Source organism: Triticum aestivum, chromosome 5D (genome assembly GCF_018294505.1).
Source record: "Triticum aestivum cultivar Chinese Spring chromosome 5D, IWGSC CS RefSeq v2.1, whole genome shotgun sequence".
NCBI classification, from domain to species: domain Eukaryota; kingdom Viridiplantae; phylum Streptophyta; class Magnoliopsida; order Poales; family Poaceae; genus Triticum; species Triticum aestivum.
The window spans coordinates 242,579,608-242,595,697 of record NC_057808.1 but is presented as its reverse complement, the minus strand read 5'-3'; positions in this window follow the sequence as shown (position 1 = coordinate 242,595,697).

Sequence of the window (16,090 nt, the reverse complement as noted above, 5' to 3'; positions counted from 1 at the left end):
ATGTGCTAGGTGTGGGTAGCGCCTCTCATTCAAGAAATATATGGACTTTTGAATTGATTTTACTATTTACTAGGGTGGATGGGCTGTTTTGTCTTGGGCCCAGAGAAACAATTACTACTAGTACAGTGGAGACACTCTACAGCTACCCAGAAAAACAATTACTACTAGTACAGTGGATACAATACCGCTTCTGGCTCCTCCTAGGTCATCGAAACGTCTCCCTCTACTGAATGCCGTTATACTTTTGTTCACCGACATGCGGGCCATGTAGCGCGCGGGCCCAAATGCCATCCACCAAATTAGAAAGCAGTATGTAGGCGGAGAGTCACCCCGGTCGTAGCGCGGCAATAACGAGCCGTCGTATCACAAAACCCCACCTCCCCGCAGTCTAAGTTTGACGGACGAAGCAACCATCATTTCACTCTTTGCTGAATCCCCTTCTCCCTCACCATCTTCAAGAAAGGCAACACTCGCATCTGCCACTGTTCTTCTCTCCCAACGAAGGGAAGGTAAGCAGATCCGTGATGTTGGTTGATGACCAAAAAGTATAGGGGATCTATCATAGTCCTTTTGATAAATAAGAGTGTCTAACCCAACGAGGAGCAGAAGGAAATGATAAGCGGTTTTCAGCAAGGTATTCTCTGCAAGCACTGAAATTATAGGTAACAGATAGTTTTGTGATAAGATAATTTGTAATGAGCAACAAGTAACAAAAGTAAATAAAGTGCAGCAAGGTGGCCCAATACTTTTTGTAGCAAAGGACAAGCCTAGACAAACTCTTATATAGAGAAAAGCGCTCCCAAGGACACATGGGAATTATTGTCAATCTAGTTTTCATCACGTTCATATGATTCGCGTTCGGTACTTTGATAATTTGATATGTGGGTGGACCGGTGCTTGGGTGCTGTTCTTACTTGAACTAGCATCCCACTTATGTTTAACCTCTATTGTAAGCATCCGCAACTACAACAAAAGTATTAAGGTAAACCTAACCATAGCATGAAACATATGGATCCAAATTAGCCCCTTACGAAGCAACGCATAAACTAGGGTTTAAGCTTCTGTCACTCTAGCAACCCATCATCTACTTATTACTTCCCAATGCCTTCCTCTAGGCCCAAATAATGGTGAAGTGTCATGTAGTCGATGTTCACATAACACCACTAGAGGATAGACAACATACATCTCATCAAAATATCGAACGAATACCAAATTCACATGACTACTAATAGCAAGACTTCTCCCATGTCCTTACGAACAAACGTAACTACTCACAAAGCATATTAATGTTCATAATCAGAGGGGTATTAATATGCATACAGGATCTGAACATATGATCTTCCACCAAATAAACCAACTAGCATCAACTACAAGGAGTAATCAACACTACTAGCAACCCACAGGTACCAATCCCGGACTTGGAGACAAGAATTGGATACAAGAGATGAACTAGGGTTTGAGAGGAGATGGTGCTGGTGAAGATGTTGATGGAGATTGCCCTCTCCCGATGAGAGGAGCGTTGGTGATGACGATGGCGATGAATTCCCCCTCCTAGAGGGAAGGAGCTCTGTCGGAGCCCTAGATTGGTTCCGCCAAGGTTCCGCCTCGTGGTGGCGGAGTCTCGTCCCGAAAGCTTGCTTATGATTTTTCTTCGGACAAAAGACTTCATATAGAAGAAGAAGGGCACCAGAGGGCCAACAGGGGGCCCACGAGGCAGGGGCGCGCCCAGGGGGGTAGGGCGCGCCCCCACCCTCGTGGACAGGTGGAGGCCCCCCTGACGTATTTCTTCCGCTCAGTATTTTTTATTATTTCCAAAAATAACTTTTGTGGAGTTTCAGGACTTTTGGAGTTGTGCAGAATAGGTCTCTAATATTTGCTCCTTTTCTAGCCCAGAATTCCAGCTGTCGGCATTCTCCCTCCTTATGTAAACCTTGTAAAATAAGAGAGAATAGGCATAAGTATTGTAACATAATGTGAAATAACAGCCCATAATGCAATAAATATTGATATAAAAGCATGATGCAAAATGGACGTATCAACTCCCCCAAGCTTAGACCTCGCTTGTCCTCAAGCGGAAGCCGATAACGATAAATATGTCCACATGTTTAGAGGTAGAGGTGTCGATAAAATAAAATACGGACATGAGGGCATCATGATTATTCTCATAACAGCAACATATATGAATATTGTCATATGATTTTTATGCTCAATTAATAATCTATTCACAATGCAAAGTATGAATCAGAAACTTTATTGAGAACTAACAAACTATAATCTCAGTCATTGAAGCAATTGCAATTTATCATAACATCAGAAAGAGTCTATGTCAGAGCTTTCTAGCAAGTCCACATACTCAACTATCATTTAATCTTTCATAATTGCTAACACTCACGCAATACTTGTAGTTACGGAGTTTTAATCGGACACAGAGAAAGATAGGGGCTTATAGTTTCGCCTCCCAACCTTTTACCTCAAGGGTAATGTCAACAATAATAGTTCATGTTAACTTACATCCAATTAGATATATATATATATACATACATACATATATATATATATATATATATATATATATATATATCAGGATCTTTCCAACATCCTGTGCTTGCCAAAGGATAAAATATAAAAAGGAAAGGTGAAGATCACCTTGACTCTTGCATAAGATAGAAGATAATAATAAAAGATAGGCCCTTCGCAGAGGGAAGCAGAGGTTGCCATGCGCTTTCAGGGTTGGATGCACAAAATCTTAATGCGAAAGAACGTCACTTTATATTGCCACTTGTGATATGAACCTTTATTATGCAGTCCGTCACTTTTATATCTTCCACATCACAAGATCGCATAAAGCTTATTTCCTCCACACCAATCAATCATACATATTTAGAGAGCAATTTTTATTGCTTGCACCGATGACAACTTACTTGAAGGATCTTACTCAATCCATAGGTAGATATGGTGGACTCTCATGGCAAAACTGGTTTAAAGGTTTTTGGAAGCACAAGTAGTATCTCTACTTGGTGCAAAGAATTTGGCTAGCATGAGGGGGGAAGGCAAGCTCAACATGTTGGATCATCCATGACAAGATACTTTATCTCAGATATAAGAAAACATAACCCATTACGTTGTCTTCCTTGTCCAACATCAACTCTTTAGCATGTCATATTTTTATGAGTGCTCCCAATCATAAAAGATGTCCAAGATAGTGTATTTATATGTGAAACCTCTCTTTCTTTATTACTTCCTATTAATTGCAACGATGACCAAAGCTATGTTTGTCGACTCTCAACAATTTTTAATCATCATACTCTTTCTATGTGAAGTCATTACTCTCCATAAGATCAATATGATCTCTTTATTTCTTTTTATTCTTTTTCTCTTTTCTTTTATTCACTCAAGATCATGGCAAAATAATCAAGCCCTTAACTCAACACTAATCTTTATTATATATAGCTCACGGACTCGATTACATAGAGAGATCATAAAGCAAAACTCAAAACTAGATCATACCAAAAATTTTATTCTGCTAGATCAATATACTACTAATAGGATCGAACTAAGAAAAACGGTAAAGATAGGAGTGTGATGGTGATACGATACCGGGGCACCTCCCCCAAGCTTGGCAGTTTCCAAGGGGAGTGCCCATACCCATCTGATCAAATCTCCTTTGTTGGTGAGGAAGGTGGCGGGGTTGTTGATGATGCGGGCTTGTCATCCATCTTCCAAGGCATAGGCTCGCCATCATAGAAGGATGATCAAGTCTCCGGGATCCTCAAATCTGTAGCCAAACTCATCCTTTTGAATCTATATTGATACTCACAGTTTTGGTTTTGCAGGTCATAGATTTGGGCTTGAAGGTGCTCGATCTTCTTGTGAAGCTTGAAGATGGTCTCCCCAATGTTGTTGGCATCCAGCTTGTGGTTTTGGTGAACTCCGTGATCATCATGTGGTTGGAGTTGACTCCACGTTCCACCATCCCCTGGCACTTGAAAACTTGTTGCTCCATTGCTTCGAGCCTCGTCTCCACGCTTCCGGTCCCCTTCGGTCCCTCAACATCACGGATGTGCAACAACTCATCACGCATCTCAATGGTTTAAGGGTGTCATAGCACCTCCGCGAGGTAAGGGTTGATGACCTTCTCGAAGAACTTGTCCTTGGGGGCACTTGGAGACGTCATGATAATCTCGATATGTCAGAAAAACAGCTCGAAACAAGAACAGAGGATAATTGCGTGATACAGGAGTCAAAACCTTCGGGAGATTATATAATGAATTTTTACCGACCAAAATACGTATCGTGCAAGAAAACGGAGTCCGGAGAGCACACGAGGTGTCCACGAGGTAGGGGGCGCGCCCTTCACCCTCGTGGAGCCCTCGTGTCCTTCCCGGACTGCTTCTTATTTTTCTATTTTTCTAAATATTCCAAAACGGGGAAAAATGCCTATAGAACTGTTTTGGAGTCGGTTTACTTACCGTACCACATACCTATTCCTTTTCGGAGTTTGAAACGTTCCGGAAAGTGTCCCTTATGTATTCCTCCGGGGTTACGGTTTCAATAACATTGGTTTCAACATTTATAGGATTACCTGAGATATAATGTTTGATTCTTTGACCGTTCACCACCTTCGGATTTGTGCCTTCGAAGTTGTTGATTTTTATGGCACTGGAACGATAGACCTCCTCGATAACGTAAGGGCCTTCCCATTTAGAGAGAAGTTTTCCTGCAAAAAATCTTAAACGAGAGTTGTATAGTAATACATAATCACCTACATTAAACTCACGCTTTTGTATTCTTTTGTCATGCCATCTTTTAAGATTTTCTTTAAACAACTTGGCATTTTCATAGGCTTGGGTTCTCCATTCATCAAGTGAGCTAATGTCAAATAACCTCTTCTCACCGGCAAGTTTGAAATCATAATTGAGCTCTTTAATAGCCCAATATGCCTTATGTTCTAGTTCGAGAGGTAAGTGACATGCTTTTCCATAAACCATTTTATACGGAGACATACCCATAGGATTTTTATATGCATTTCTATAGGCCCATAATGCATCATCAAGTTTCTTGGACCAATTCTTTCTAGATCTATTGACAGTCTTTTGCAAAATTAATTTGAGTTCTCTATTACTCAATTCTACTTGACCACTAGACTGCGGGTGATAAGGAGATGCAATTCTATGATTAACATCATACTTAGCAAGCATTTTACGGAAAGCACCATGAATAAAATGTGAACCACCATCAGTCATTAAATATCTAGGGACTCCAAACCTCGGAAAAATAACTTCCTTAAGCATCTTAATAGAGGTGTTATGATCAGCACTACTAGTTGGAATAGCTTCTACCCACTTAGTAACGTAATCAACAGCAACTAAAATATGTGTGTATCCATTAGAGGCAGGAAAAGGTCCCATATAATCAAAGCCCCAAACATCAAATGGTTCAATAACAAGTGAATAATTCATAGGCATTTCTTGACGTCTACTAATGTTACCAATTCTTTGACATTCATCACAAGATAAGACAAACTTACGGGCATCCTTGAAGAGAGTAGGCCAATAAAAACCGGATTGCAATACCTTATGTGCAGTTCTATCTCCAGCGTGGTGTCCTCCATAAGCTTCGGAGTGACACTTGCGTAGGATCTGTTCCTATTCATGCTCAGGTACACAACGTCTAATAACACCATCTACTCCTTCTTTATAAAGATGTGGGTCATCCCAAAAGTAATGTCTCAATCATAGAAAAACTTTTTCTTTTGCTGGTATGTGAAACTAGGTGGTATAAATTTAGCAACAATATAATTAGCATAATCAGCATACCATGGAGTAGTACGAGAAGCATTTATGACATTTAATTGTTCATCAGGAAAGCTATCATCAATAGGTAGTGGGTCATCAAGAACATTTTCTAACCTAGACAAGTTGTCTGCAACGGGGTTCTCAGCTCCTTTTCTATCAACAATATGCAAATCAAATTCTTGTAGCAAGAGAACCCATCTAATAAGTCTAGGTTTAGCATCTTTCTTTTCCATAAGATATTTAATAGCAGCATGATCCGTGTGAATAGTTACTTTAGAATCAACAATATAAGGTCTGAACTTATCACAAGCAAATACAACTGCTAAGAATTCTTTTTCAGTAGTAGCATAATTTCTTTGAGCATTGTCTAGAGTCTTACTAGCATATTGAATAACATTTAATTTCTTATCAACTCTTTGCCCTAGAACAGCACCTACAGCATAATCACTAGCATCACACATAATTTCAAAAGGGTAAATTCCAATCAGGTGGCTGAACAATAGGTGCAGAGATCAATGCTTTCTTAAGTATTTCAAATGCTTCTACACAATCATCATCAAAGACAAATGGTATATCTTTTTGTAATAAATTAGTCAGAGGCCGAGAAATTTTTGAGAAGTCCTTAATGAACCTCCTATAAAAACCAGCGTGACCAAGGAAACTTCTTATACCTTTGATGTCCTTGGGACATGGCATCTTTTCAATAGCATCAACCTTGGCTTTATCAACCTCAATACCTCTTTCAGAAACTTTATGCCCCAAGACAATACCTTCATTAACCATAAAGTGGCACTTTTCCCAATTCAAGACAAGATTAGTTTCTTCACATCTCTGCAAAACTCGATCAAGGTTGCTCAAGCAATCATCAAAAGAGGATCCATAGACGGAAAAATCGTCCATGAAAACCTCACAAATCTTTTCACAAAGTCAGAGAATATAGCCATCATGCATCTTTGAAAGGTAGCAGGTGCATTACATAAACCAAAAGGCATACGTCTATAAGCAAAAGTACCAAAAGGGCAAGTAAAAGTAGTCTTTGATTGATCATTGGCTGACACAGGTATTTGAGAGAAACCAGAATAACCATCTAGAAAGCAAAAATGTGTATGTTTGGATAATCTTTCTAGCATTTGATCGATAAAAGGTAAGGGGTAATGATCCTTTTTAGTAGCCTTATTTAATTTGCGGAAATCAATTACCATCCTATAACCTGTAATAATTCTTTGCGGGATCAACTCATCTTTATCATTAGGAACGACGGTAATACCTCCCTTCTTAGGGACACAATGGACAGGACTTACCCACTGACTATCAGCAACGGGATAAATTATACCTGCCTCAAGGAGCTTTAGTATTTCTTTTCTTACCACTTCCTTCATCTTAGGATTCAGCCGTCATTGATGATCACGAACTGGTTTGGCATCTTCCTCCAAATTTATTTTATGTTGACATAGAGTGGGACTAATGCCCTTAAGATCATCAAGAGTATATCCAATAGCAGCACGGTGCTTCTTCAGAGTTTTCAATAATCTCTCTTCTTCATGCTCTGAAAGGTTAGCACTAATAATAACAGGATATATCTTTTTCTCATCAAGATAAGCATATTTAAGAGTATCAGGCAACGGTTTGAGCTCAAACACGGGATCACCCTTGGGTGGAGGAGGATCCCCTAGGATTTCAACAGGCAAATTGTGTTTCAGGATGGGTTCCAGTTTAAATAATATTTCATCTATTTCCCTTCTTTCATTCATAAACATATCATTTTCATGGTCTAGCAAATATTGTTCTAAAGGATCACTAGGAGGTACGGCAATAGAAGCAAGACCAATTATTTCATCCTTACTAGGCAATTCCTCTTCACGGTGTTGTCTAAGAAATTTAGAGAAATTGAACTCATGAGACATATCACCTAGACCAATAGTAACGACATCCTTTTCGCAGTCTATCTTAGCATTAACTGTGTTCAAGAAGGGTCTACCAAATATTATGGGGCAAAAGCTATCTTGTGGGGAACCAAGAACAAGAAAATCAGCAGGATATTTAGTTTTCCCACACAAGACTTCAACATCTCTAACAATTCCCATTGGTGAAATAGTATCTCTGTTGGCAAGTTTAATTGTGACATCAATATCTTCTAACTCAGCAGGTGCAACATCATGCTTAATTTCTTTGTATAAGTCAATAGGTATTGCACTAGCACTAGCACCCATATCACATAAGCCATGATAACAATGATCTGCTATTTTAACAGAAATAACAGGCATGCCTACCACATGTCTATGTTTATCTTTAGCACAAGGTTTGGCAATTCTAGCAGTTTCATCACCGAAATGAATAACATGCCCATCAATATTATCAAACAAGAGATCTTTAACAATAGCAATATTAGGTTCAACTTTAATTTGCTCAGGAGGTGTATAAGTTCTAATATTGCTTTTACGGACCACAGTTGAAGCTTTAGCATGATCCTTTATCCTAACAGGGAAAGGTGGTTTTTCAACATAAGAAGTAGGAACAATAGGATCATTATAAGTGACAGTCTTTTCTTCAACTTTAATAGGTGCAGCTACTTTTACTTCTATGGGAGGATGATATTTAAACCACTTGTCCTTGGGGAGATCAACATAAGTAGCAAAAGATTCACAGAAAGAAGCTACTATCTCAGAGTCAAGTCCATATTTAGTGCTAAACTTACGGAAAACATCGGTATCCATAAAAGATTTAAAACAATCAAACTTAGGTGTCATACCTGACTCCTTACCTTCTCGAGATCCCAATCTTCAGAGTTGCGTTAATTCTTTCCAATAAATCCCATTTGAATTCAATAGTCTTCATCATAAAAGAGCCAGCACAAGAAGTATCGAGCATGGTGCGATTGTTATCAGAAAGCCGCACATAAAAATTCTGAATAATTATTTCTCTTGAGAGCTCATGATTGGGGCATGAATATAACATTGATTTAAGCCTCCCCCAAGCTTGAGCGATGCTTTCTCCTTCGCGAGGCCAAAAATATATATATATAATTGTGATCACGATGAACAAGATGCATAGGATAAAATTTCTGATGAAATTCCAATTTCAATCGTTTGTAGTTCCATGATCCCGTATCATCACATAGCCTATACCATGTCAATGCATCTCCCTTCAAAGATAAAGGGAAAACCTTCTTCTTAATAAAATCACCGGGCACACCTGCAAGCTTAAATAATCCACAAACTTCATCCACATATATTAGGTGCTCATCAGGATGCTTTGTTCCATCTCCTGCAAAAGGATTAGCTAGCAGTTTTTCTAACACACCCGAAGGAATTTCAAAGTGGACATTTTCATTTTCATTAGGTTCAGTAGGTTGAGGAGCAACTCTTTGCTCTACTGGTCAGGGTGAAGATACCCCGAACAAGCCCCTCAGAGGATTACTTTCCATAGTAACAAGTGACAGTAAATTTCAGCACACTATATAAATTTTTCCTTACCAAATTCCACCTACCAAAGGCGCTTCACTCCCCGGCAACGGTGCCAGAAAAGAGTCTTGATGACCCACAAGTATAGGGGATCTATCATAGTCCTTTCGATAAGTAAGAGTGTCGAACCCAACGAGGAGCAGAAGGAAATGATAAGCGGTTTTCAGCAAGGTATTCTCTGCAAGCACTGAAATTATAGGTAACAGATAGTTTTGTGATAAGATAATTTGTAACGAGCAACAAGTAACAAAAGTAAATAAAGTGCAGCAAGGTGGCCCAATCCTTTTTGTAGCAAAGGACAAGCCTGGACAAACTCTTATATAGAGAAAAGCGCTCCCGAGGACACATGGGAATTATCGTCAAGCTAGTTTTCATCACGTTCATATGATTCGCGTTCGGTACTTTGATAATTTGATATGTGGGTGGACCGGTGCTTGGGTGCTGTTCTTACTTGAACAAGCATCCCACTTATGATTAACCTCTATTGCAAGCATCCGCAACTACAACAAAAGTATTAAGGTAAACCTAACCATAGCATGAAACATATGGATCCAAATCAGCCCCTTACGAAGCAACGCATAAACTAGGGTTTAAGCTTCTGTCACTCTAGCAACCCATCATCTACTTATTACTTCCCAATGCCTTCCTCTAGGCCCAAATAATGGTGAAGTGTCATGTAGTCGACGTTCACATAACACCACTAGAGGATAGACAACATACATCTCATCAAAATATCGAACGAATACCAAATTCACATGACTACTAATAGCAAGACTTCTCCCATGTCCTCAGGAACAAACGTAACTACTCACAAAGCATATTCATGTTCATAATCAGATGGGTATTAATATGCATATAGGATCTGAACATATGATCTTCCACCAAATAAACCAACTAGCATCAACTACAAGGAGTAATCAACACTACTAGCAACCCACAGGTACCAATCCCGGACTTGGAGACAAGAACTGGATACAAGAGATGAACTAGGGTTTGAGAGGAGATGGTGCTGGTGAAGATGTTGATGGAGATTGCCCTCTCTCGATGAGAGGAGCGTTGGTGATGACGATGGCGATGATTTCCCCCTCCCGGAGGGAAGTGTCCCCGGCAGAACAGCTCTGCCGGAGCCCTAGATTGGTTTCGCCAAGGTTCCGCCTCGTGGCGGCGGAGTCTCGTCCTGAAAGCTTGCTTATGATTTTTCTTCGGACGAAAGACTTCATATAGTAGAAGATGGGCACCGGAGGGCCAACAGGGGCCCACAAGGCAGGGGGCACGCCCAGGGGGGTAGGGCGCGCCCCCACCCTCGTGGACAGGTGGAGGGCCCCTGACGTATTTCTTCCGCTCAGTATTTTTTATTATTTCCAAAAATAACTTTCATGGAGTTTCAGGACTTTTGGAGTTGTGCAAAATAGGTCTCTAATATTTGCTCCTTTTCCAGCCCAGAATTCCAGCTGCCGGCATTCTCCCTCCTTATGTAAACCTTGTAAAATAAGAGAGAATAGGCATAAGTATTGTAACATAGTGTGAAATAACAACCCATAATGCAATAAATATTGATATAAAAGCATGATGCAAAATGGACGTATCATTGGTATATTTTCGTTCAGAGAAAAAAAAGAACTTTTGCAATGTAGTAACCGATCCTCACTCTCTTTTCTGTTTCATTGTCATTGCGATTGTGTTTTACTTTCAGTGGTCTCCTAGTATTCGTCAGTTTCATGATGGACCAAGGAGAACCAGGCAAAGATCTGCCGATATTGGAGCAGACGCGAGAGGCTGATCCCCATGAGACAGAGAGCTCCAAGAAGATGGAGGCAGCCACCGAGCCGACCCCAGATACACTCACGGCCACTACTGATATGGTCAACGCCCCGTTTGAGGTTACAGCCCCCGTGGCACTGCAGGAGCAGTTTTCTCCCTTCGAGGATGTGTCCCCCCCCCCCCCGCTGAGCTGCCCAAGGTGATTTTCTTCTTTGCCGATCTCGATTGTGGTTTTTCATCTAAGTATGTGGTGATGAATAATGCAAAATTTTATTAGCTTTGATGCCATGCTATACATAGTGGTTTAAATAACTTGTGTTTCTTATACTGGAAAGTAATTCAGAATTTGTTTCTGTTTCAATTAGAGCCCTGATGCAGACAAGGATTGTGTGGTTGTACATGTCACTCGCTATGAGGTGGATGACCTGAATATACGCACTAGGAAAACAGAGTTTTTAGGCTGTTGGATCCTGGAAGCCATTTGCGCTTATACCAATGAAGAGTTGTATTCCAGCCTCACTGTTGTCAGGCGTGTTGTCCAGGGTGTACTGAAGCACAAGAAGTTCAAAGCTACTCCTTCGTTTGTGAGGCATACTATTCTTGTCAAGCTTACGCAGGAAGATGATGTGGCATGCCTCCACAAACAAGTTTATGAGTGGCAAGGCCACAAGGTTGTCTTCATGAAGGTTCATAGGATTGAGCTGCTGCCGGACGTCCTCAATGATGTTCATGGCAAGGTCCGTCTTGTGTCCAGCCCAAATTAGATCGAGGCATGAAATAGTTGCCCCAGCTAGTGTTTAATAGTAGTTTGGATTGTGTCTAATTATCCGAACCTTGCCTGTTATCGAGCCCTCTGGGGCTAGTACTATGTTTGAATCCGTCTATGGGAACTGCTGCTACTTTTGTGTGCCCGTGAATCATCATAATTGTTGCCGAAACAGATGCGTCCTCACTAGTTTTATCATACGAGCAGTGTGTGTTTTGATGAAATAGAGTACTCGTTCGAGAACTGTGCGCCGACGTATACATAAGTACTTGTAAACACTGTTGGTGCTACCCCACTTGTAAGCAGTTGTGCAAAACACGGCACATTGGCTCAGCTTACTTCAACACTAGGCTATCGACCAGCTAACAATCAACAATCTGTTGTCTGACATATAAGCAACTATGTATCTTGTTACAGTGGTTCATGCAGTTAACTGAGGCCACAATGTAAATTCCAAACGTTCACACGCTAGTCCAGCGTTCATGTGGAACACTCACATTAAACTCGGCTTCATAAAAAACTTGAAAAGCATAAGTTAAGCAATTTTATACATCTTAATGATTCATAGAACATAACAAACATATACTAGTTCACAGCAAAAGACAAAGTTGTGAGAAGGTTTACAAATCAGGAAAAAACAAGCAAGGCTTCTCTGAGCAAAGGGCCTCCCGGCAGGCTTAAATTTCCTGGAGTTCACTCTGGTTTTTTCTTGTTGCCACCATCCAAGGTTAGGTTCTCTCATTCCAGAATAACCAATTATAATTGTGTTCTCAGCTGGAATGCTGAACTGAACCATGTAGTGTACTGGCCAGCTGAAATTCTTGTGCATTCCACTAAATTTAAGCACCGCTATTTGCAGAAATAAGCAGAACACGATGCCTCTTGTCCGCACACCTGTCCAAAAAACCGCCGTGCAGCCGTGCCATCTAGTCCTCGGTCCATGGATGAACTGGTAGAAAGTGCATTCCGAACTAGGATGCAGTTGTTTTCGCTCGTCCCTACACTGCAATCAGGAAGTAAAATGTACGAATCAACTTCTTTTATATTGCGTTGGTCATTCTACCTAGTAACTACCAATGTAGGAATACCTGGAAGAATGGTGGTTAGACGACGGCAATAAGGGATAGCCATATCATTTTGCGCAGTTCTACTAAAACTGAGGTGTGTGCTTTTGATTGCGCGGATAGAAACGATACGGAGACAGACATCCTGAAACGATATGGAGACAGACATCCATGTTTGCGCAAATACGAAATACGGTTATTTAAACAGTGACAGATATTTGTAGTGGTGTATGATTAACAGCAGCATCTATTGTGTTATAATTGGCACTAGATTGACAGTATGAAAGTGTCCTTAAGTAAGTAGCATCACATCACATCAACACTGCCACTAGATTAACATGCAGAACAATAGCATTAGTATTACTGTCATGAGAGTAGCACATGGTCAGTAAATGTGCAATCAAATTTGTGCAGTTCCACTGGGATGAAGCAATGTTAGCGGTGTGAGATTTAAGTGTAACTGCAAAAACACAATTCATGGGAAATAAAGCAAGACGGAAGCACTTCATAAAATGGTGGTGGCATTGCTTCAATTTATCGATGGCACTATACCATTACTTATAGTGACATTAGGTGGCATTGCTTAATGCTTCATGTGATTTTACATTAACGGTAGCGATATGGGCGTAGGGACAGCAGGGGCATAAAGTGGTGAGGGAGATGTGGTTGCCGAGAGCGGCAAACACTCAGGCAGCATGTCTGCATTTGTCCCATTTTTTATCTCCTCGGTGACATTTTCGTATGTGAGCACAGGAAATCTAGACCTACTCATTCTCATTTGCGTTGTCCCCAACACCCGTCACTTTCTTTCCTTTTTCAACCAAGAGATAGTCCACTTCCCCCCACCCTTCGCCATCCACCATGCTTTCTTCGTCTTTTCAACCAAGAGACCGGTTGGGTAGCCAGTATCTACTACTTTCCCCCGTTTCCTCTTAGGACCAAGTCCTAGATTCATGCTACAACTTTCCCACTTTCTTCCCTGTTTGAACCAACTCTTAGAGTCGACTGTATGAACTAGCTTTACCTCTAATAATAGTAAAAGTCTAGGTGGCTTTGGAACAGTGGATGGAAGTAGAAAAAGATCCACATGAAGCCAAGTGGGGAGCTGGGGCAGTAGAGCAAGGCAGGTTTCGAAGGAATAAATACCTGAGGGTCGTCGGCATGTGGCAAAGACGGCATCGGGAGGCCGCATCTTGGCCACAATACCGCAGGGAGGAAGAAGGGGTCGGAGGCCCTCCGGAGCTGGCGCTCTCTCGGAGAGAACGACATGGTCGCCGATCGGGATGCGCGGGCAGCCGTTGGTCTCCTCCCTCGCCGCCGACGACAGCGTGAACGATGCACCTACACCCTGCCACGGTCGAGGTTGTCCGGCCGGATTTGTGACCAGCTGTGAGCTGAGAGAGACTGTGGCCACCTATGTCTTGCTTTGATCTGGAGAGCATGAGAGAGTGAACGAGAGGAACCCTAGTAAAGCAAGCGCTAAGGCTCCTGCTTATATATATAGTGGAGTGATTTTGTTGTACCGGCTTCAAAAAAATGCGTTCCTACGTGTACCCGCGAGTGGGTGTGAGAGAACTAGTGCGTGCGTGCACCGCTTCTCTTCGTGAGAGTACAATATACTATGCCCAAAGAACATTCGCCACAAGAGTAATAGTATAAGTGTGTGACGTGTGAGCTAAAATAAAATGTGCGGGACGTCTTTTGTTTTTTAGAAGTTCTGAGGGTAGGGTGTGAAGAGCACATATGTGTGTGACGTCTACCTGTAGATAGACGGTGGGTGCAAGAGGACTCGGGAGGGTGCGTGTGCATGAGAGAGAGGGGGGCACGTATCAATGCAATGCATGTGTCTGTAAATCATTATCGGACAAACGTTCGCCACAAGCCTTTTCCTGACGAACGCCATAAGAACCGTTAGATCGGCATCCGATAGTGTCAGTTTTTCCATGTCATTTAACAGAACAGCCAGTCCTACACACAAATCTTCCACGTGAGTGTTAGCAACTGCCGTATGCTCCCTTCGTTCCAAAATGCAGTGCATATAGCTTTATTGAAAATTCGAACCTCGCAAACTTTTACCGAGTTTTCGTGTACCAAATTGCACATGTAGAATACCCTGTATATATCATTTCATTCATCTTCGAGAGGTAACTATAAAGATGGGGGAGGAGTCTACAAAGAAAGATCGTCGTATCACCTGCAGCAATTTCAACCATCCTTTGGTGTGGAGGAATATCATAGGAACTCTATATGATATGATTTTTATAGGATTTTTTCCTTTAGAGCCAGTTGGTTCATAGGAATATATTCATATACTCCACATTTCAAAGGAAATAAACATGATATCATTTCTATAGCTTTAGAGCCACTTGGTTCATATGAATGGATTCCTATACTCCCATAATTTCAAAGGAAAATAAACATTAGCGTATATTCAATAGAAAAGTTCCTATGATATGAACCAAATTACATCTCTTTTCTAATCCCTCCTCATAGGAATTGAGATACATGTCATCTCTAGATTCAATAGAAAAGTTCCTATGATGTCAACCAAATGACATCTCTTTTCCAATCCCTACTCATAGGAATTGAGATACTCCATGTCATCTCTTTCCCTACAACTTCCATGTATACATCTTCTATTCCTAAATAGCTAGTACAACCCACTAGTAGCTTTTTTCCAAGACATGCAACTATGGCACAAGAACTATATAGTGTGCGAATAACTTGAAAGATGGTCGCTGGATGAAGCTAATCCGACAGTGCAGAGATGGCAAATCCGAGCACTACTGGCCGTTGGATATCATCAACATTCCACCAGATCTGCCACATGTACAATTTAGAAGACTCCATGGTTGAACTTAAGCATAATGCACAAACCTCAAAACACAAGCACTTCTCCTTTGTTCTAGAATCTTCCGTATCATAATTGATTTTTTTTCTAAATGAATTGCCATTATTTGTTTTTTACTTTATGCTTTACAATGCACAACCCCATGAATCTTAACATTTTTATAAAACTAATTGATTTTGAATGAGATGAACTATAAGAACTAAACGAACATCTACATCATGCATATATGACTCAAAGCTTTACATGCTATAGTGTGTATTTATTCATAATTTGGTTTCGAAATCTCATGCGTTCAATGCATGTGTACCTTACTAGTTTTGAGTAGAGTAGCAAATTTCACGCGGCCCCGGGTATATCAAAATGCAGGGCCCATGCATCATTGCCTTTCGGTC